Below are 23,564 nucleotides of genomic sequence, written 5' to 3' on the forward strand. Positions count from 1 at the left end.
CCCTGCTCTGTATTTATCAAATGGAACTTAAACAAAATATCAAATAACAAAGCACAGCCATTAAGAAATTAAGGCTGGGATTTCAAAGGAACCTAAGAAGCACACACAGTTTTAAAATTCTCTGGTTTATTTTGCAATAATGAATGTCTGGAAACCTTCTTGTATGGGTCTCCAGAAACTTTCTGCATCTTATATGCCATTTTCTCAGGAGTTTGTCAATTTTCATGTCATTAAAACCAATCTCGTGAAACTTCAAATAGGTTTAACGAATAAGTAAATAAAGATGAAGGCCCAGATTTTTAAATGTATTTATGTGTTGCTGAGCTCAGCATTTTGAGGTTTGGTGGTAGGGTTGTTTTTTTGTTTTCTTTTTCATGGGACAGAGGATTGTTTTGTTTTCCTACATGTGCACTTGCTATATTTCTGTTAAGTTTTTGGAAATTAACTGGTTTTGACTCTTGAAATAACCGAACAGCAGGCCACTACCTGTCTGTGCTTTGGTACAATGATGTACCAAGCACATAGAAACATTAAGAAAGGCTTATTTTTGTAAGTAGTCCCTTGTTTACACACGTCTTTGAAAGCGCTCTCTGAATGGTTATATAGTCGGAGCAAGATAGAATTTCCCCACATATATGATCATTCCTAGGACTCTACATGTGGGTAAAATCACACTGGAAAATCCTGAAAAATCCTGATTCATTAAACGAGAAACGTTTTGCGTAAATGTGTCAATTTTGCCAAAATTACATTTTGAAAGAAAATGTGGGGGGGGGGAAGCATTCTGATAAGATTGAAACACTCCATTTTTTTTTCCTTTTTGTAACTTAACATTCTGATTTCTGTTTAAAAACAACTTTTAAAAAAAATATTACATGAAGTACTATTAAATAAATCTTGACTTTGGAACAAACATTTTGATTTTATCAAAGTGAAACTTTTTGATCAACTTGAAACAAAACAAAATTCCAAAATTTGAATTTTCTGGTTTTGTTCCAATTCAGAATAGATTTTTTTTTTTCAATTGACATTATTCCCCATGAAATGAAAAATCTTGTTCCTCCCCAGCCCTAGAACACATGTACCTTGTCTCCAATCTCGGTGAAGTGTTCCACAGTTCTGATTATTTCCCTTTTGCTGGTTTCACATCACCAAGGGATTCCCCAGGACAGGGGAATGCCCAATTGCATCTTTAAGGCTCTGGGCTCATGTTTCTTCTCATTGAAATCTCCTATTATCTGGGAGTGTTGAAAACTCCCAGTCTAGCTAATCCAGTGTGGTGTGTTTGTGCAGTATAATTTCTCTGGGGTTGCTACTGGCAGCGCTGTAGCCATTAGGATCTTTCCCTCATTCTCTGAGTCCATTTTAAAACATTTGCAGTATCCCAATTTTTTTCCAGGAAGCTTGTGCTTTTCCTGGCTGCTCTGGAGATGCTGTCTCAGTTAGTATAAGCCTGGCTCTGCAGCTGCAGTTTGTCTCTTGCTTTCCCTTGCTATTTTCCCCCTTTCTGATGTTGTGTCAGTCAACCATTTGATGTGACTGCAATAGCTGTCCCTGTTTTTCTATTCCTTCATCTGTTTGCCCAGAGAAGCAGTTCTTGCCTTCTGCTTTTCTGTGCTGTTTTGCTTTTCCCTCCCCAAGCTGACTCTTTCTCTTACACACCAGCCATCCTTTCCATTCTCATTCCCACTTCCCATGCACTGTCTTACACCGGTTCAATGGCTCTTTAGTGTTCTGCGAGAGAGAGACCTGAAAAGGCGGGCCTCACCCCTTCACGCCCAGCGTGGTTCCCTTATCACCACGCACCAACCAAGCCAAGCCCGACATCTGCTGGGACATCTGCAGGTGGGTTTCAGTCCCCCATTCTGCCAGACACTCTTCCTTGTTCACCGGCAATTGTTGGGGGAGCCCCAAGCAAGCACTGATGGAGTACCTCTGCCTCTGCTCCCACACACAGGGGGAGGAAAGGGGGAGCCCCTTTCTCCTCCCAGCTCCTAGTTTCCACCACACTACTGAAAGAGCAAGGAATAGAACTTTAATAACACAGGCAGGAGTGATTCCCAGGTGTGTAGCAGCCAAGTTAGATCTGAGAGGAGAGGTTACTAGCACATCACTCCCAAGTGAGTCTTTATCACTCACTTTCCTCCCATATCCTAACAAGTCTCTGAGTCTTTCCAGACGTTTGATCACCTGATTAGATCTTCTCAGTACCAACTCTTCATTAGAGTCTGAGTTCTTTCATTCCCTGACAGTTTCTTCACCATGTGGTGATGATACCGGACCAGTCAGAGGAGATATGCTGGAAACTTTCATGGTGTTGGAACTCTTTGGAATAACTCGTAGATTCCATCGATTACGTCAAAATGTGTCCCCTTGGCCTGTCTGGATCACATAAGACTGTGGATGCAAGTGTTCTTTAATGGTACCCTTTTGGTCCCAAGTATTAAAGAGGTGATTTCTCAGACACGCTCTATCACCTGGGTTAAGAGATGGGAGATCAAGGATCTTTCTGTCAAAATAATATTTCTGCTTCCACTTCTGATTTTCTTTCGCCTTCCAAATGGTGGTATTGTTCTGAGATCACAAGAAGTTATCAATAATAGATAAATTAGATTTGACCCTTCTTCCCATTAACAGCTGAGCTGGAAAAAAGCCATTCTCCAAGGGTGTACTTCTGTAGACCGGCAATGCTTTATACATATCACCCCCACTGTCAAAAGTCTTTTTCATCAAGTTCTTTACCGCCTGTATCGACCCAGTCCGTTTGATTGGGGATAATTTGGACTGGAGGTTTTGTGATGAAAATCCCAATCTGAGGCAAATTGCCTAAACTTGGCCCTGGAAAATTGTGGCCCATTATCGCTGAAGACTTCATCTGGAATTCCATGTCTGGAAAAAATTCCTTTCATACCAGTGATCACTGACTTATTATTAGTACCATGCAGTGTGCAAATTTCTGGATACAGAGAGTAATAATCAGTAACTATTAAGTAAACCTTTCAATGCCAGGTAAATAAATCAGCGCCTGCCTTGTCATCATGCCTTTGTGGAAATGGATGGAGTCTCAGTGGCTCTGTCTGTTGGCCTGGCTTGTATTTCAAGCATGAAAAGCCGTTTCTTATCACATTAGTGATGTCATGATTGATCCGCGGCCAATATAGCACCTCTCACGCTCGTTCTTTGCACGTCTCAATTCCTAAATGACCCTTATGGATCTTCCATGGCATTTCGTTTCAGAGGCTCAGTGGAATTACGACCTTACCGCCCTTGAAGATCACCCATCTATCACGGTCAGTTCCAATAGTCTCTTAGACAGCAACGGCTTATTACTTCAGGCCACCCTTTAATTGTCACTTCTTTAAGGATTCCCAATGGTTCATCTTTCTGCTTCTTCTCTCTTATTTGTTGCTGTCTCCTGTTAGCCATGGGAATGGATCTCACGTAGGCTTCCACCTCTGTCCCCAGTGTCTTCCATGGGCGCCACTGCTCTGGAAAGTGCATCTGCTGTGAACATAAATTTACCAGGTGTGTAGGTAACCAGAAAATTATACTTTTGCAACGTTATCATCATTCTTTGAATCTTTAAGGTACAGTCATTTAGCAGTTTGCTAACTAATGCAATCAGGAGCTTGTGGTCCGTTTCGACTTCCACTGTCTGTCCATAAATATACTGATTGAATCTCCCACAGGCAAACAAGATTCCTAAAAGCTCCTGTTCAATCTGTGCATATCTAGTTTCTGCGTCTGTGAGTGATTTGGATGCACATAACACTGGTTGCCAGCAATCCTCATGCTTCTGTAAAATCACTGCACCCACCCCAGACTGTGATGCAACCACTGAAATCTTAATAGGCCTTCCTGGTGCATAGAATTTCAATACTGGTTCTTGTATCAGGTGTTGTTTTAAACCTTCCCAGGATTCCTCCTGTGCAGCACACCAACACCATTCATTTTTGTCCTTTAGGAGTTGTCTCAATGCTGCTGCTTTGGCAGAAAGATTGGGTATGAATTTTCCAAGATAATTAACCATTCCCAGGAACCGCTGGACATCTTTCTTTGATTGGGGGTGTGACATCATTGCAGTGGGTGAAATCTTCCTTTTATCAGGTTTTACACCATCATGGGAAATAATGTCTCCTACAAAAGTCAGTTCTCTAACTCCTAAGACACATTTGTCCCCATTTAGTTTGAGATTTGCAGCTCTAGTTGCAACCAGCACTTGTCGAAGTCAACAATCATGGTCCTCTTTCGTTGAGCCCCAGATGATGATGTCATCCACAGATATGTCCACACCACTAATATGTTCATAGATCATGTGTATCATTTTGTGGTACACCTCTAGTGCTGAAGCTATACCAAAGGGTAAGCGTAAAAAGTCTGTATCTTCCAAAAGGAGTGTTAAATGTGCATAATTTTGAGCTTTCCTCCGTTAATTTTAGCTGCCAAAACCCTGAGAGATGCATCCAATTTACTGAAAAACTGAGCCATAATCTCTTCTCTGGTTGGTAGTTTGAAATGTTCTCTTTGTACAGCCTTGTTGAGGTCTCTGGGATCTAAGCATATGAGTAGCTGGCCGGTGCTTTTTTCCACATTGACTAGGGAGCTCACCCATTCTGCTGGCTCCTCTTCCTTTTGTATTGCATGAATAGCTTCCATCTGTGCAAGCTCAGCCTTAAGTTGAAAACGGAGTGCAAATGGCACTTTTCTACATGGACAGATAACTGGAGGGACCTGCTTGTTTATCCGGATTGTATGTTCACCCTGCAAGCAACCCCATCCTTGGAACAGGTCCTGATATTCCTGAAAGAGTGCCTCATAGGTGCAGTATAATCTTGTAGTGAGAGCACCCTTTTTACCAGATTGAGTTTTTCACATGCAGCGTGGCCCAAAATTGGTGTCATCTCCTGTGGCACGACAATGAAAGGGAGCCTGTATATGGTGTTTTTATGGTTAACGCTAGCGAAGCATCATCTCTGCACTGGTATATTTGTTCCAGAATACCCAGTTACTTTTATGTTTGTTGGTCCCAGCTTAGGTCTTATTTTCAGTCTCTCATAATCTCAGGCAGATAGAATATTAACCTGCACTCCGGTGTCCAGTTTCAGTGGAATGATTGTTCCATTCACTGTCAGAAGCAGTATCCAGTCCCTCTCATTAGGTTTGCTTGATCCCAGTACATCCACAAAAAACTCCTCAGTCACATTGTCAAGAACTAAATGCACTTGGCTTTTCTGCCTTTGGGATCTGCAGCAGTTTGCAAAATGATTATGTTTTCCCCAGTTATGACAGAGTTTCCCACAGGCAAGACACTGATTGGGGCCATGCCACATGAGCATCTAGACTCAGTCTTCCGTTTAGCAGGGGTTGGTTCCACATTGTGGTTTGAGCCGCCCTGGCTATATGCTGCTTTCCTCGGTGCATGAATTCTGGTGAATTCAGCTGTCTGACGTGTTTTTACTCTTTCAGGGGCCCTACATTTTGGAGAGCTTCAGTCAAAGCTAACTCCACCGCTCTGAGCAGTCTCTCTCTTAACACATTATCTGTAATGCCACAAATGAGTCAGTCTGTAATCAGAGACTCTGTCAAGCCACCAACGTTACAGATTTTACTGAGTTTCCTTAATTCTGTGACATATCGCTCTATGGTGTCACCTAGTTTTTGCATGCATGTAAAAAAATCTGTGCCTCTCAAAAGTCACATTCCTTTTTGGCATGCAATATTCCTCATACTTAATCAGTATTTTGCTTCAGTTCATGCTTTCATCTTCCTGAAACTCAAAGTTACTATAAACATCAGCAACATGTAAAAATATAGATAATTTTAGGTTTCCATCTTTGTTCTGTGCTCCAGTGGCAGACAAATACAACAGAAATCGCTGCTTAAACTTTATCCAATTCTCTGGGACATTGCCTGACATTTTCAGAGTGGAAGGAGGCTGTAAAACATCCATTCTTAGAGCTCTTGCTTGCTAAAGGCTTCCTTTGTCTTTGTTTTCAGAGATTCCCTGTCTTTGTCTGTGTTTTCAGATGCAAACGCAGGAGTTTTCCTCCAAATCCTTGTAGTTTCTGAACTCATTCACCACTGCTGACACCATGTAACCATCTTGAGGGTTCATTAAAGACCACGCTATTGAACGAGTAAGGAATAGAACTTTAATAACACAGGCGGAAGTGATTCCCAGGGGTGCAGCTGGGAGCAGCCATGTTAGATCTGATGGAGGGCACATCTCCCAATTCACACAACACTGTCCCATGCTCTAAATCACAATCTTCTACACCATGTCTCTACACCAGACTCACTTCTTTGTTTGCCAGCAATTGTTGAGGGAGCCCCAAGTGAGCACTGGGGGGTACCTCTGCCACTGCTCCCGCACACACATCCCGGGGGAGGAAATGAAGTGCCCCTTGCTCCTCCCAGCTCCTAGTTTCCCCTTCTAGCTCCACTATCTGTGGGAGGAGAGTGAGGGCCCCTTTCCCTGTCTCACAGCTCCCTTCCCCACTATCTAAGGCAGGATAATGAAGGCTTTGCCCACCCACTCACACCTTTGCCCCCGCTATCTGATACAGGGGAGCGGTGATGCCCTGTCCTGTCTTCTCTCAGATCCCTGTGGGGAAGAGACCATGTGGTTGCTCCCACCTCAGTCACACAGGAGCACCTCCCTGCTGCTCACCCCCAGGTCTGTGGGAGGGAAATAACCAGCCCAGCTCCCTGGGCTGAGCAATCAACATTCCCTCACTCCTCCAAGAATCCCCATCTTGGCACCTCATAGCTTGGGGCAGGGCAGGGACAATTTCTTCCCTGCCCCGGGTTCCCCTCCCCACTGCTTGGAGGAAGGGAGTGATGTTTCCCCTGCTCCATCCTGGCTCATGACATCCCCCTCCCCATTAACCCACAGCCTGGAGGACTGGTATCATGATCCCTATGGTTGCCATGTGCCCTCCCATTGGCTGGGGGAGTCAAGTAAACATAGGCCTCAGCTGTCCTCTCTGCTGCCTGGGAGAGGGAAGCGAAGATTCCCACTGTTTCCTCTGCTCTCCTCGTAATTTAACAGGAGAGGGGAAGAGATCCTCCCTGCTCTGCCTCCAATTCCATACTCTCCCCTCTCCAGGCTTCTCGCTACGTTCCCACATGTGGGGAAGCAGAGCTGTGATTCCTGCCCCATAGCTCCCCTATTTCATGGGGGAATGGCGTGAGGCTCTCCAGCACCAACCTCAGTTAAATGTTGTCTACTCTGTCACCTCAGCTCCTCCTGCGAGAGGGCAAGTGGTCCAGCTCCCCACTTCCCCCTCCAAAACCTGGAGGGAAGTGAGTGATATCCCTCAACCTATCGACCACTTCCTTTTTCCACAGCATCTTCTAACCAGCACCCCTCCACTAAATAGCTACGCTGGGAATAGAGAAGTGAAGGTAAACTGTCTCTGATAGTTTTGTCTGCAGGTCCTATGTATACAATCAGTTATGTGCCTCTCCAGGGGACATAGAAGTGGCACTTCATATTAACGTAGCAATCATGTTCTGAAATTGAGACCCAACATTTCGGTGTACGTGGATTTTATTTTCTGTTAAATCTAGGTTAGGAACTTCCTGGCAGTATAATAAGCATGGAGATAAATTCTCAAGATTGGAATATATCAGGGGGGAAGGGACAAAAGGTGGTATTGGTTATGCATCTCGTATATAACTCCATCTTATTCACCCTGCCGGAATCCATACAATGACATTATGGGGAATAATGGTGTAATCACCAATGGAAATTGAATTGTTTGGTTGAACGGCCTCATGAGGGAGGTGTGATGGCTTCACAGATCTAACACGTCAGGCAAGGCAAGAGGGTATGTGCATTTGTGTTTTAAGTTTAAATGGGGTTGGGAAATTGCAGTCTCAGTACTAATTAGCCCAGTTTTCTCCATTTGTTTTAAGAGGCAACCCAGTCCCTAATATTGCCCAGCTAAGTGAGGCCTCCCTGTAGATTAAACATGCAGGTTAGAGAGACAAGGTGAGTGAGGTAATATCTTTTATTGGACCATGATCCGTTGGTGAGAGAGACAAAATTTTGAGCTACACAGAAATCTTCTTCCTTAGCTACAACAGCACAGCATAAGCATGGAGGTGAGAGTCTGATTAATCTAACATATTGGGGGGAGAAGGTTAGAGTGGATTTGTGTGTATTTTACATACTTACTTTCACATACACACCTTTCCAGGAGATCTAAGGCATGATACTGCGGGAATAAATGAGTAATCTTAGTCTGAAGTATGGTCTCAACATTCTGGTGTTTTTGTGTATTATTTTTAGGTGTATTGGTGCTGAGGACATCCTGTCTCATTCCTAATTATCCCTCTTTGATCCAGTTATTTTAATATGAAACCCAGTTCTCAAAATTTGGAATTTGAAACCTTGTTTGATCTGCTAAGTAAGGATCCTGGAAGTAAACTAAGCATGGAGGTGAACTTTGGGGAAGAGAATGTATCAGGAGGGCACAGACAGGTGGTGGTGTTGGCTCTGTAGTAAGTCTGTCCATTCACCCAGCTGAGGGGTCTACACAATGAGAGTACGGGGAATAATAGCTTAATCACATTCTAGAACTGAAATTGAATTGTTGGGTTGGATTATCCTACTTCTTTCATAATTACCAGAACTGGAGACCTCCTGGACTACGACCGGGGGAGATGGCTGGATCCCCTAGTGGCTGGCTGGCTCATGGGGCTCTCTACTCCTTGAACCTCCCCGCCCAACTCTCAGGCTTTCCTTGAGCTGTTCCTGCGGCAGGGTGTTCCCCGCCCTCCCCTCACCCCTGGCACTATGGACCTTTTCATTGGGTCTCTGCCTTTGCACATCCCAAGCCGGCGACATGACTTGCAGCTGGTTCATTTTAGAACCGCGCCTAGACATCAGCTGTACATGCTCATGCTCCATACATACCATTTCCTCACCCTCATGTCCCGCCCTGACACCAAGTGGCGGGACCTTCTACCACCTGTGGAGGGTGAGGCACCCCAGTGGACCAGCCTGTACTCTACCTTGGTCCCACAGTCCGCCAGGGATATTACTTGGCAGCTCTTTCGTGGAGCTGTGAGCATGGGTGTGTACCTGACACAGTTCACCCCCATTCCCAACACCTGTCCCTTCTGCGGCATGAGGGAGACCCTGGCGCACATCTATCTTGAGTTCACTTGGTGGTAGCCCCTTTTACAGCTCCTCCAGAGCCTAAGGTTCTAGCTAAACTTCTCCCCACACCTTCTGTTATATGCACACCCCATCCAGGACCCCACGAAGTCATGAGATCTCTTCAGCCTCCTCCTGATGTTGGCCAAGGTGGCCATCTATTAAACCAGGAGGAGGAGGAGGATGGACAGGGAGGTGCCCTGCGGCTGTGGGGCCTATTTCTGTTCCTCTCTTCAATCACGCATGCAGGCAGAGTTCCTCTGGGCCGCATCCGCTGGCTCCCTAGACACCTTTGAGGAGCAGTGGGCGCTGTCCGGGGTTCTCTGCTTGGTGTCCCTTTCTGGATCCCTAAGTTTGAACCTGTAACCTCACTCCTGTCCCTGAAAAAAAAATGTTTACTCCAGTTCTTTCCCCAGTTTGTGACTGAGCCCCAACAGTCAGTTGATGGTGTGGTTTTTAGTCTTACAAATAGCTCTATTGATAGCTCTGTCTGCCCGTTCTGCCAGGGAATCTACACCGGGACATTCTGGAACATAATGACATAATCATGTTCTGTGTCTTGGCTATTGTTGTTGTTTGTGTTATGTTGCCATGTCTCTGTTCTGGGAACGTCTTTTCTTATATCTAACGTTACTAATTATTTTAACAATACCGTTGTGCCTAAAGTTTTAGTTGGTTATTTTTTCCAGTTGCTAGTACATGGGTGAATGGGTGTGTATGGAAATATCTCACCCCCTTTTTCGTTCCTCTGCCGCCTCCCCGAACACAGGTGGCTGTTTGTAGGCTGGGGTAGCAGGAGTGGTTGGAACCGTGGCATCCTCTGCCAGTGCACCAGTCAGAGCAGTTCAGCCAGAATACGGGAAATCCTTCTTTGCAGTCTAATCCCCAAAATATTGAAGTCAATGGGAGTTTTTCCATTGAGTTCATTGGGGTTGGTTCAGGCCCTTGCTGCTGATATAAGCAAGGAGTAAATTGCTACCCTTTTCCCCACAGCAAACAAAAGCAGGCAAACAATTGCACCTCTGCTGGGTGTTTCCTCCCGGGATATTCTGGGGTGGTGCAATTCATGCACCACTCTTGCTCAGAGTTGTGCCTGAAGGCTCCATCTACCCCTTTGCCATTAGTCTGACGTTTGCAGAACGGCCATTTGGTAACTGGCCCAACCTGATTGGTGCATCTCTCCTAGGAGGAACTGAGGATAAGATGTTTTCATCATCTTTTCATCAATGATTTTATAAGGAAACTCTATCCTTGACTTTGGGAGCTGAGGCCTGGCTTATTTATCTATGGATCCTCACACTAATAACAGCATGCAGATGATTCTCTCAGGATAGAATATATTTGGGTGTAATGGGTAAGGAATTGATTTTAGCCTCCCGCTACTTATATGCCTCCAACCCTTTACTTGCTGGGAGCACAATAGAATTACATTTTTCTAAAGTTTAGAGGAAAATGTGTTCTGTCATTGGGTCCAAACCATATTTGCACAAAAGCGTGTGTGTGTGTGTTTCTGTGTTTGTGCTTGGAGCGACTAAGGACGAGGTTGTGATGCTATAATTCGAAGTAACATTTTTTTCCCTATTTACTTGAAGAATAAATCTTTTTCTCAAATGTAGGAGCTGATTCAACTTGGCCCATAGTGTAAAGCACGTTAAAATGCTTTACAGGGATGACGTTGGCTGCATGCCATACGTCTGCATCTAGCCCCACCACCCACCGATGATTTATGGAATGAGTTTGATGTGGTCTTTGGAGGAAGCATATTGTGAAAGCTGGGTCCCAAATCCCTAAGTGCGTGCAATCATTTCAGCATGAATGGGCACAAAGGACTATCCTCCTGGGAGACAGTAATTTTGTCACTCCTTATGCACTAAGAGGGAATCCAAAAGGTCAATTTTGAGGGCAAAGCCCTGTTATGTTAAGCTAAGGAGCCTATCCAGAGTAGTGAGCACTACAGTCTGTAATAACATTCCTGCCCCCAAGGAACCCATTTTACCATTATCTCTGAGCATTTTTGGGCCCATCTCAGCCTTCAGCCTCTTCAGTAATAGTAGGGGTTGGAGGGAAGTTGCTAGCATAATGATGAGCCAAGTTACGAAGAGGAAATCCCCCTTCCCTCTTTTTGAGATGCATTATCTGCTTCTGGGCCAACTGGAGAGTAAGTCAAACAGGAGAAGATCTGGAACAATGTCAGAAAATGGAAATAGTTCAGAGCAAGTTTATCTCAATGTGAATCTGCATCATGTCTGAAAGCATCCTGAAAGCTGCGTCCTGTCTTATAACTTGAAGCTTTCCTTAGTACCTGAATGACATGTTATAACCCCTTTGACACATGGATTTTGTCAGATCCTGGTGTGTTAAATACACAGCAGTTATGCTGTGATTGTTTCTGAAGCGCTGAACAATAGGTGCGTTCGATACATGTATTTGCTGTAAAAGCCTGCAATCAGAAGTGTATCGGCATAGTTCAGGGAACTTATTTCAAAGAGAAACCTCGCTCCTATGTGTAGTTTTTAAGTGATCCTTGCACTTAGATCTGCCATTGGACTCTGTTACCCTGTACATTTCTGCGAGGGGTGATCTGAAAAGAGAAGGAGCAAGGCTGTCACCTCTACGTGGTTTATGAAGCTACTGGATCTGCCAGCAAGAGCAATGCCTCTGCCCCACCCAGACATGTTCAGCCAGTGCCTGCTTTGGGAGAAATTCCCACCCTACTGGTGTGGGATGTTTAGATTTTTTCTGAGCTATGGGAACCGCCAACTGTCATCCTTTGGAACCCTGGAAACTGTGTCCATTGCAAGGGGAGCAGCTGGCTGGCTCAGTCCATCACATGCACTAGTGAAGGCACAGAGAGTGGTCACAGGGGAAGAAAGGACCCTTCCCTCTCCACATCAGTTAGGGGTGCAGAGAAGTGTTTGAAACTAGGGGTCTTGAGAACATAAGCAGTGGTGGAGACAGCGTTGGGGTAATGAAAGGCTACAAGGTCAGCACAGGCTTGGGAGTTGGGAACTCTTTGATCCTAATCATCCCAGCTTTGTCTCTCATTCACTGAGTGACCTTGGGCAAATCTCTTCACCACCACCACCACCACCACCACCACCACTACCCCTCCATCCAATTGCTTACCAAAGCTTGTGAGGGTGTAATATAAATGCTTGTTTTATTTATTGTACAGCAAGAAAATAAAGGGGAACTCACAGTGTTTAGAATTGCTTAAAAACTGAAAATTTGCAAAAAGTAAATAAGGAGGAAAAACCATTTTTGTAGCAGAAAGGAGATGAAAGATCTTAGAAACTGGGTGTTTTAGAAGTGTTTTTAATAAACTAAAGACAAGGAGAGGATCAAAGACAGGCCAACAACAGGAGAAAAAGGTGTCATTAGCTATTTTATAAAGATGGCTAACCATTGTGTAATTAAATGTAGGAGGTGTTGGTGATGGTATATTAAAAAGTGATTTTAAGGCAAGCCTGTATTTATAACAAGGCTCAGAAAAAATGGAACGTAACTTTGTGAGATGGGATATTATATTCCACTGAGAAAATTGTGACCAACTTAATTTCCTGTTTTACATCCAGTGTAACTGGAAGATCTTTGTACTGTGCATAAGGATTTAAAAACAACTGTTTCCCACAGCAGGTATTACACGTGTCACAAACGGGCTTTCAGATTACACGGTTTTTATTTGTTTCAGAATCTCCTAAATTCTATTTAAATGTCACTGATGATGCCTCAGGAGATTGTTAATGAGGTACAGAGCTTTTCGTTTCCAGGGACTGGGGTGAAATCCTGACCCTACTGAAGGCAACAGGAGTTTTGTCATTGATGTCAGTGGAGCCAGGATTTCATCTCAGACCTTGAAAGACATAGCATTCAGTTCTATAAGGTTTGGAGTGCTCTCAAGTTCAGCAACTTGTAGGATCAAGCCTTAAAGCGCAACTCTACAGGAATGTCAGTGTGTGGTACAATTTTTATTGTGTTTCATGGATTCCATTTCTGAGTTGGTCAATTTACAGTGAAAAAGGCTTCTCCACACAAGCACATATCTTGGCTCTGTAAACTCAGTCTGGACACAGAATTAAGTTGGTTTCTTTCTTTCTTTCTTATCATGTCTGATAATACAATGTCTTTCCACTGACTTTGATAAATCGTTTTCTCTTACATCGCTGCAATTCTTTGACTACAGTGGGTGAAGGGAACGTTGTGACTGGGAATGAGATTGGAGAAAGAAAAAACTGAGGGAGAACAGAAAGGAAAGAGGGAATGAGAAACAAATGCAATTTATTGCCTTTGAGGTGGAAAAAAGGAAAGAGAATGGAGGTGGGGAAAGAGAGAGAGGCAGGGTGTGAAATTAAACACAAAGACATGCAAATTAAACCAGTGAAAACACTGCACTGATGCTGCTGTAAGCTCTCCAATGCAGCCAATCGAAGCCGATGGGAGAGCGCACTCCCATCTGCTTCACTACTCCAGCTTCCGTGAGCAGCAGTAGCTACGTCAGCAGGAGAAGCTCTCCTGCCGACTTAGCGCTGTCCACACCGGTGCTTATGTCGGTGTAACTTGTGTCTTTCGGGGTGTGTGATTTATTCACACCCCCGAGCGACATAACTTATGCCAACACAAGCTGTAGTGTAGACACAGCCTCAGTAAAGGAGCAAGTGGTGACGGAGCAAGGGGAAAAAGAGAAGCACGTGAGGCAATGTAATAGAAAAGGAACGACAGGGATGGATCTGAGTGAAGAGAAAGGGAAACAAACAGCAAATTAAAGCTTGGGGGGATGGGAAGGAAAATATGCAGCATAGAAAAAAAGAGGAAGACGACGATAAAAATCAGAAGTTATTATCATTTTGGATTGGCCTCTCACAAGGCAGGACAGAGACAGCACCGATAAAGAGCCTTTCGTAAGGTTTCCCACTGGTGGTGTTTCCTCCAATCACTGGTATTTATATGGTCTTGGTATTTATGTGGCCCTGGACATCTGAGTACCTCTCACATGTTTAGAAATATAAATAACAGTATCTCTTTTTCTTCCCAGTCTGTAGAAGAAGTACCTTGACTCACTACAGGGAGATGTCTTGTTTTGATGGCATTGTCTCCTTCTGTGGCATGAGAGTCCTCATTGCTGCAGGACAATGTAACTTTTACACCTCCCTGTCCCAGCTTTATTACATCTTGCCACGTATGTCGGTCTCTGTCTCTCCCTTCTGTCTTATAGATCGTGGCTTCATCAGATGTGGAGTTCATAGTGGATAAATGTTCTTCGCCCATAGCTGGTGCAGGTGATTTGCATCAGACAGTGCCAACAGAGTCACCTCCGGACTTTAAATGCCCTGTGTGCTTGGAAAGATTTGACAATACGTTTTGCTTAAATCCCTGCTTACACAAGCCCAGTTTTTCTTCTATCCAGGAGTGGTCAGAAGCCAAAGAATGCCCACTCGGCAAGCAGCCTTTCCAGTCTGTCTTTCACAGTGCAGGGACTGAAGAAGATTCTAAGGAGTATGTCTCTATGCCTTTTTCTAAACCTGATCTTTGGGGACTTCCCTATCCCACCTCAAGAAAAAGTGATACAGCAGTTTCTCTTTGCAGGAGTTCTTCATCTCGACAGACTGATGAAACATCAACTGGTCGATTTTCAGATCAGCCCATACATCTAGGAGATCAAGAAACGAATGAAGTGATGGGATTATTTGCAATAAGAAGACAGATTAGTGCAGACAGAACATACGTGGGACCAAGTCGGAAAGAGTCTGCGTTTGATTTCATGCCAGTTTTGCAGAATTTTGGAGTACAGGTTCAAGAGGCTCATCCCCATAGAGATTTTATGGTCAGGTCACAGATGCCAAGTCTAATGAAGATTATAGTGGTGCTTGTTTCTTCTGGTATTTTACTATTTGTCTGTTTTTATCTGTATTTAAGTGTTATTCTGTTACATAAATAAAACCCATTTGAGTTTATTGGGAGTCTGGGAATTGAAGTGTGTCCGTGGGAGGAGGGGAAAGCAAAGCTGATGTCCTCTGGGAACAAAATCACAATGATGGTTATTTTGAAACCAACAAATTCTGGAGTGTCCCTAGTTCCAAACTTCTACAGGCTTAAACCTTTATGCAACCCAAGGCTTCCCATTCCCAAAAGAGAACAATGAGATGATCAGCCCAAAGATAAAAGCTTTTACTTCTCACTACTATTGAACAACGGGGGTCGTTTGCTCAAAGAGTAAAAATAGAGCAACTGGCCCAGATAAGCATCAGTGGTTATTTATTTATTACGTTTATTAAAAATCAAACAAACAAGACTGTTCCACAGAAATGGCCCAGAATGTTACATCTTGATCTTGTATTAGGGTCACTACAGTGTTTGGGTCTATTACTGTTGTACTCTTTTTGCAAGGGATGAACAGATTCTGCAGAAAGCTGGAATGAAACTAATCATTGACCAATCTTGCAATACCTGAGCTATTAGGTATCACACCATTTATTACAAGTGAATATTTATAGCAATAAAAGAAAAACCACAGTCACATGTAGAAATAATTTTAAATATCTGATTGCCTCCACGGCACAGAAAAAGTGAATTTAAAGTAAATTTTCAAAAGCACCTAAGTCTCATTGAAAAACCAATGGCACTTAGGTTCCTAAATCACTTAGCCAGTTTCATCCAATTAATGATTATGTATAATATTTTCCAAAGCATCTATCAGCACTGTCCCTCGATTTCCCTGAAAAAAATGGACTGAGCACTGTAGATAGAAATTTTACTTAGAACAAGGTGCAGTTTTGGTTTGGATAAAACATCTTTGAAAGACTGAAATGAAGATTCTTTTTAGTTGTTTCTTTACTTCTATATTTTATTGAGAACTTCCAGATCTGTCATTATAACTTGTTTGCTTTGAAAAACATTGTCTTAGAGAACCTCTCTGAAAAATCCTCATGTACCTTATCCTGAAGAAGCATGTGTGATCTTTACAAGAACTTTACATAACAAGTTAGTTGGCTGTGCAGGAGACCTAGGAAGGCAAATTCTGCTCTCAGCTATACCAACGAAAAGCTAGTGTACATAACTCCATTGATGTAAATGGAATTATTCTCGATATGCACTGGTGTAAAAGAATAATATTTATACCTTTATAAGTCAGTATTACCAAAATCAGAACAGAAATTGAAAGAGCTAGTGAATGATAATCTATTCCAGTTTTATTTTTCTACTGTAATTCTCAGAATTAGAATTCTGCACGCAGTTCAGGGAGAGTCAGAGTACCTGCTTGAACCACTGGTGCCAAAGAGTTGGAAAGATGCAGGCATTTTAACCCCCTTTCTGCCAAAAAAAAAAAGAAATTCTACCATTTAGAATGAGGGCTACTCACATCAGTGGGTCCTTATTATATATGATTTCTCTGATTAGCCCTAAACTTCTGCTCTTGATGCCCAGTGAGGGAATTTCCACTCATATTTGCTAACGGGAAGTAAGACAAGGTTTCCAAAAGCCCCTTTGGTCTAAAAAAGGGAACACACCTGTTGGAGTGGCAAATGGCTTGCTGGCTGGCAGAGAGCGGCAGCTGAGCAGTCTGCAGCTGATCATGAAAAGCTTCTCCAGCATGTGTTAATTGCAGGTGGTAGGAATTCCAAGAAGGTATTGGGTAGCTGGGCTCACACACTGAAATAATCTCTCACCCTCTCTCTTTTACACTCAGTCATAGCCTTAGAACTCCCTGGATTTTACACTGTTGCTCATGATCACTGGAACAATCCTTTCTAGAGCTGTAATGACTCCCTGTCCCAGCTGCTGGTGGGACCTGGTTTTCGGACATGCCTCTGCTGCGAATGTTTTTTTTTTTCCCCACCACAGACTCATTACTGTATTGTATAATGTAGCTGAAACTCTGTGCCAAGGATGCCCTGCCCAGTGCCAGGTCAAGAATAACTACAAGGTAGGGGGGATTTTTAAACACCACAAAGGAAATGACTAACAACACGTACCAACAATCCTCCAAAATAAACAGTCCCCTCTATAACCTGCACCTCCAGTTTAAAGGGAGAACTTTGCCTCCATAAATTGGAGTCTTTACGTGGAAGATGAACCTTTCAGGGCTTCTACCCCCCTCTCCACTTAATTCTTCTCTACAGAGTTGCTAATTGCATACCCTTTCCTCTCTGATGCTTTCCCTGTTCTCCATCTCAGACATGAGATATTGAAGGGATTCAGATGCCTCCTCTTTTTCACAGATTTCTCATTATTTTGCTATAAGGCAAGACAGCAAAGCCTTTCTCCTCATCTGCCGATATCAGAGTATGATATCGGCAGGTGTAAGTGGCTTTCTCTTTCTCCCACTGTTCTGAAGAATTAGCCCACTATATTCCATGAGATACAAGCCCCTGTGTCAGGAAAGAGGGTATACTTACACTGGGACCACTTTTCTGGCCTATGGCCCTAAAACTGGGCTGTCAGAGGATGGAGGCAGAAATTCTTCAGGTAAAGAGTGAGTGAAGAATGTCTAACCTAGCTTTCCCTGACCACTGCAAAGAAATTAGCTCCTCTTCTGAACAAAAAATAGCTGCTTTGTCTGTGAATCCTGGAGAGTTCACAGAAGCTAATTTTGGTTGGACTGAGCCCAGAGAATTCTTGCTTCTTACATTTTCTTTTCAGGAAATTGTATTGTGTGAGTGCTCTAATGAAGAGCTGATGAAGAAAAGAGTGCCAAGATTTAGCGCAGTTTTCCTGTGTATGCTAGGCAAAGTATTTGTAACAAATCATTGGACAGACTTCACCCATTTTCTATTTACTTGTGAGCTGTGGGCAAACAGATTGTGATTTTCCTAAATCTATTATTAATAATTTTCTGCCAAGTCATTTGTTTAAATGAATTGTGCCATATGGGTTATCTGAGAAATGAGCGCTCTGACCTACAGTTATTCAATGTGTGTGATTGGTCACCTAAATGACCAGTTGTTGTGGCTATTTGCAGATTGGTTGACATGCCCTTTAGACAAGAGCATAACAAATAGTGAATAACCTTGCTTGCTCACAAATGCAGATTTTCATACCCTAAACATTCTCATGGACAGAAACAAGATATCTCTCTGTTTGTAGAAAAATAAACCAAAAAATACCTCAAAACGGCTGAACAAATTTGTTGCCACATTTTCCCCCTATTTTAGAGATGAAGGATGGTCCAGGGGCTAGGGCATTAGCCTAACCCTAGGGAGAACCAGGTTTAATTCTCTGTTTTACCACTGGCTTTCTGTGTGACCTTGAGCAAGTCTTCCTTTGGTTAAACTCCTATTGTGTTCCATGAGGCCAGGATTTCATCCTCTCTGCTTCAGTTCCCCAGCCATAAAATGGGGATAATAGTATTTCCCTGTCTCACGCGAGTATTGTGAAGAAAAATACATTAAAGGATTGAAAGGTTCTCAGAAACTGTGGTATCCGGGGGGCCGTATAAATAGCTTAGATAGATAGATATAGTTTATTCAGCCACCTCTATTCTTTATGTTAAGGGGCAAGAACACCCAATAAGGACCAGATTGTGGAGTCCTTACCCTAGGTGAGCACTCTCGTATTTGAATAGACCCCACTGGCACCAGTGGGAATGTTTGTGTGAGTAAGTCCTCATCCATGTCAGTCAGGGTGTAGCCCTAAAGAAGGGACAGCAACGGAGTTTGAAAATGGAATCAGAAAACAGAAAGGCAAGTCCAACTCTTACAAGTCCTTGTAGGTCCTCTTCTGCCTCTTTGCATCTGGGGTTCTACCTCTGGAGAGCTAGGTTCTCATTCTGACTTAAGCTACAAATAAAATGAATTTTATCATTTCAATTAAATTCTTAGAGAACATCTAGCCACTGGCCACTGGAAAATCTCACACAGAATGGTCATGACAATGGCAGTCACCGTTCAGGAAAGGGGAATCATCACAGGAATATTGAAAGTCAGAACTGAAGTGCCTTAATAAACCTTCATGAGGCAACTTACATAGATAGCCCCGGCCCACACTATTCATGGATCATGTCAGTCTTGTCTGTATTGCACTGTCATTAGCACTAAAAATCACTACATGATGAAGAGGCATTGCTCCAAATTCTTCTAAGCTCTTGTATGTCAATCTTCACTCCTCAGGCGTGGGGATGGGAAAAGTGTGGAACAACCAAATTGTTTGGAAATGTCAATATCAAACCTTCTTTATCTATCCCCTGCTTGCTTGGAACCTCTTTCTTTCTCTTCTTTGTTGTCTCACTTTTTTCTCTGTCTTCCTTGTTCTGTTAGCCCGGTTTCTGCATCAAATCACCCAACAAACAGAATTACTTCTGCAGTAAACCAACCCAAACTAATGTAAGAATAACAACAAACTTCTCTAGTCCATTGTTGAAGTTCACACACCACTTTTTAGTCAAAGGGAGAGAGCAGCATTAATCTTCCAACTAAAAGAGGGCAGGATTAATTTGGGGGAGGGAAGCGGGAAAAGCAAGCTGAGATGGCAGTTTATATGTTGCATTCCAGTCCAACTTCACTTTCAAAACAGGTATAAAAATCTGGTGTAAATCAGCAGAACTCTATCGACCTTCAATGGAGCTCTGCTGCTTTACACCAGCTGAGGATCTGGCCATAGGCTGGATGGCAAGACAAACTGGAGTTGACCCTTACATAGCCTCATGTCCATTGTGCTCTGATGTGTGAAGTGAGTGCTTTAGATCATTTTCAAACAAGTAACAAATACAGCTGTGCCTCAGCATCTGTGCTAACAGAGGTTAATCAGACGCTTTTCACTTAATTGCTTAAATACAGCCCAGCTGTGTGCCTACACAACTACTGCATGAAAATGCGTATTGGAAGACACTGCTGTCTGAGTGCACTTAGTTATTTTGGTGCACATTTAGCCGTCTGCTTTGCCTGTTTTGTCAGTGTTGAGTTTTCATTAGCCCACTCCCAGATCAATATTACCACCTGGTGGGTGCCATTCTGGCCTTCACATAGAAAAAAACCTAAGACAGACGTAGAAAATGTTAACAGTGAAGGTATTTAATCATAGAAATAGGCTACCAAGAGATGTGGTGGGTTTTCTTTCTCCTGAAGTCTTCGAATCAAGGCTGGATGCCTTTATGGAAGGTATGATTTAGTCAAACACAAGTTACTAGGCTCAATACAGAGGTACCTGGATTGAACTCTGTGGCTTGTATTATACAAGAGGTCAGTTTGGATGATCACAGTGGTCCCTTCTGGCTTTAAAATCTGTGACCTGTCCGCCCTCAACAGCAGATTTAAAGTTTGCAATAGAATGAACTTTAGAAGTATTAATGACACTACAAAATAAAGAGCGCATATCTTAAGCATTAGGCACCAGTATCCAAACTACCCCTTCAGCTGTCTGCGCTACAGCTAAACTGTGACCTTTTCTTGGCTCTCTACATCTAGGTACTGCATTTCCCCATCATTTGGTCAAGTTAGTTATTGTGGGTAGGTAGGAGGGAAACTAGGGGTGCAATCCTACAAGTTGATGCATGCAAATGGACCCCATACACCCACCCTGAGCATCACTGTGGCAGGTGTCTACCCATGCAGAGTAGTTTGTAGGAGAGGAGCTTTTGTTGACAGCAAAAGTGTGAGACATTGAAGAGATGGGCAATTGGACAATTACACTCCGAAATCTGTAATCCCAAGGTGATGTGCTAAAGGAATTTCAGAGCTGAAAGACAGGAGGAATACAGGCTGCATAAGTCATCTGGTTAATTTCTATTTACAGCCCCTCTGTAAATAGAAATGTGTAAGAACTGGGTCTTATCACAGCTCTAAAATTTATTAATGATATTTATTTTTTTTCCATGATTGGAAGATTACGACATACATTGTTTCCTGTGGCAGTGGCATTTTGAAAAGTTCAGTTGCAAACCTAAGAAAAAAGGATTAAAAAAAACAAAAAAAACCTCCCTTTAAAAATCAAGCACTAACCTTCTCGTGGAGGTGTGTGGGAAATATTAGCCATTGCCAACAGATGAATATTACTGTTAGGCAGGATGCTCTAAATAGGCAACAGCCTCTTTTACACTGTAACCAAAGGAGATGTCTGTCAAAAAGCTTCGTTTACAAGGGCAGATCTAAAGCAAGAGTTTTATTTTGTGAGAAGCTACAGGTGCCAAGAGGTAATCTCAGTAACAGTAAAATTAGATACAGTCAGTCAGAGGTGCTATCTAACTCAGGAAATCCAGAGGTCATCAGGTCATACAATGGAAACTGAAGCCAGGGGAGGGACGTGCTGTTCAGACCAACTGAATTTTAATAATTTTTTAAAAAATATTTGGGCTAATTTGCTAGATGTGTGTCAAGGTGTCTGAAAATCCTTTGGACAGCAGCAAAGAAAGCTCAAGAGCAAAGCAGACATTTCATTCATCAGTTGACTAAAAATATTGTTTGAGGAAAGAAGATACAGATGTTCTGTATTAGAAAGCAAGGGAACTGGCAGGGAGATTCTTTTAGCTGCTGGTGCAGTGTCAAAACACCTAGTGGTTCAGCGTCCAAATGCCTCTTGTCAAACTAAACTGCCAAATGCTTAGCTTGAAAAAGAATGAGTGAGGTGGTTCAGACCAGTGACCCCTGAAAGGCGGCCCAAACACTCTTTCAGCTGCAGAAGAGGCGAAATTAAAAGAGATCTGAGATCAAGGCCCCATTGTGCTAGGTGCTGGACAAATACATAGTGAGAGACAGCTCCTGTCCTGAAGATCTTACTTCTAAATAGACAAAACAGGGGAAAGAGAGAGCTAAAGGGAGTTGCCCAAGGCTAATACAACAGAACCAGGAATAGAACCCCCCTCTGCTGAGTTATAATCTAGTGCCCTAGCCATTAGACCACACTGCCGCACAGTAGGCATGAAAAAACCAATGAGTCAGATTAACCAGTGCACTCCAGTGAGGCAAAGCAACCATAAACCCACTTTAACATTAACTTCCTTGCATCACCAAACTCGCACAAAGCAACTAGAATGCCTGGGTGAATCTGAGCCATTGTTTCTTAGCTATCTTTTGGATTTTCTCCCTCAAATGTACTTACTCTCTAAATCACCTGGACATGGTGCTGTCATTTGATTTTTGCTGTAACCAAGTAGTCGTAGGTGCTTTGTTAGAAAGAAAAAGTGGTCTTTGGGCATTAGTGGTCCTGAGCCACTTTTTCACATCTCTCTCTGATTCTGTGAGATTCCCTATGTTGCTGCCTAAAAATATGTTCAGCAAGTCTATGGTTAACTCCTATGTCTGCTACAAATATATAGTCCTTCTTATCTCTGCAGTGAATATTGGCCTGTGTGTAGTTCAGTTAGTGGAGTGAAAGGAAGTTAGGTGCCATTCATTAGTCTCTGATTTTCTCCAGTCATTACTAAATCCAGAAACCAGGCTGTTCTTCAGAATATCAGCGGCGGTGGCTATCCCTTGATACCAGGATGATGTCTTCAGAGCATATTACTTTGCTGTACAGTTCTTATATCAGCAACAGCAGGAATAAAAGTACAGTACTAACAACATTAGGCATCTAACAGAGCTTCAATCATTCTCTCACAGCCCATAGTCAGGCAGCAGAGTGAATCGAAATCTCTTGCGTACAGTTCACTGAACGGTTGTGGTTTGGAAACTGAGGCCATAAAGTAGAGGGTGTGCTCGTTGCCATGCTTTAACATTTGTTCTAGTGTCATGCTAGGCACCTGAAGCAGGGATTTCATTTCACTCCAACTTCCGGATGTACAACCCTCAACCTCTTATGGAATCGTTCTTGAAATCTCTCTTCTTTTGCTTTATTTCTCTGTAGCAGTGAAGTCTCCCCTTTGCACCTCTTTACGAGGGACAGCTTAATTTCCACCACACTTTATCAAGGCTCGCCCTGAAGATGACGTTTCACCCCTGTGCAGATGGCCAGCACAAAGCTTGGGTATCACTCAAGTCCTGCATAAGTCCTATTTTGAAGGATAATTCTCACCGCCTGTGATGGAGTATACTTCCCACGCTGGCTCTGAGCCAGCTGAGGTAGGCCAAGAGGGCACAATCAGCCAATTAGACTGCAAAATGAGGAAATTAAGGATGGGAGAAAAGCCCTAATTAGGAGGAAGGTCACCTGCACAGAGGTGGGCTGGGCTAGGCTAGGCTAGTATAGTATAGTATAGTATAGTATAGTATAAACCCAGGAAGTAGGCAACAGCCTGTGCTGTTGGGAGGAAGTTTATGGTCAGTCTCTGTTTTATAGAGTGGGAAGGGGGGAACCCAGTGGAAAGAGTAGGATCCTGGGGGCCTGGCCCAGAGGACAGGGTGCACCCTGAGGAGAACAGGAGGGAGATGACAGCCTGTGGGATAGGAAGCAGTGCAGGGAGTAAGCAGCAAGACTGGGGACTAAACAAACTTTGGCTGCATGATGTGGAGTCCCTGGGCTGGAACCCAGA

At 43.3% G+C, this 23,564-nt stretch overlaps 1 long non-coding RNA gene across 1 annotated transcript; it reads left to right on the plus strand.

Annotated features, from left to right (window-relative positions):
* Nucleotides 1–7,776: 7,776 nt before the first annotated feature.
* LOC137156553 (uncharacterized) lies at nucleotides 7,777–15,117 on the plus strand. Its single transcript, XR_010920813.1, has 2 exons — nucleotides 7,777–7,832; nucleotides 14,750–15,117. It is a non-coding gene; the product is annotated as an uncharacterized lncRNA (long non-coding RNA).
* Nucleotides 15,118–23,564: the final 8,447 nt, after the last annotated feature.

Source organism: Emydura macquarii, unplaced genomic scaffold, assembly GCF_026122565.2.
Source record: "Emydura macquarii macquarii isolate MOO-44397 ecotype Brisbane River unplaced genomic scaffold, CSIRO-AGI_Emac_v2 contig_1451, whole genome shotgun sequence".
Classification (NCBI taxonomy): Eukaryota; Metazoa; Chordata; order Testudines; family Chelidae; genus Emydura; species Emydura macquarii.